General features: G+C 38.5%; 1 protein-coding gene across 2 annotated transcripts in view; it reads left to right on the forward strand.

Moving 5' to 3' along the window:
• The window catches only part of LOC110449070 (beta-1,3-galactosyltransferase 5-like), a 130,630-nt gene that overhangs the window by 112,364 nt on the left and 17,837 nt on the right, over positions 1–429 (forward strand). The window lies entirely within an intron of this gene.

Below are 429 nucleotides of genomic sequence, written 5' to 3' on the forward strand. Positions count from 1 at the left end.
TCAGTGTTATAACGTCTTTGTGATCAAATCCTGTCCTTGTGTATTGAGGATTAGATACATTGTCTGTCACAGTGTTTTATCGACTCTGTGATCAGATCCTGTCCTTTTGTATTGAGGATTCGATACATTGTCTGTCACAGTGTTGTATCGACTTGTGATCAGATCCTGTCCTTTTGTATTGAGGATTCGATACATTGTCTGTCACAGTGTTGTATCGACTTGTGATCAGATCCTGTCCTTGTGTATTGAGGATTCGATACATTGTCTGTCACAGTGTTATAACGTCTTTGTGATCAGATCCTGTCTTTGTGTATTGATGATTAGATACATTGTCTGTCACAGTGTTGTATCAACTTTGGGATCAGATCCTGTCATTGTGTATTTAGGATTAGATACATTGTCTGTCACAGTGTTGTATCGACTTTGTGA

The sequence above is a fragment of the Mizuhopecten yessoensis genome, unplaced genomic scaffold (genome assembly GCF_002113885.1).
Source record: "Mizuhopecten yessoensis strain PY_sf001 unplaced genomic scaffold, ASM211388v2 scaffold4477, whole genome shotgun sequence".
NCBI classification, from domain to species: Eukaryota; Metazoa; Mollusca; class Bivalvia; order Pectinida; family Pectinidae; genus Mizuhopecten; species Mizuhopecten yessoensis.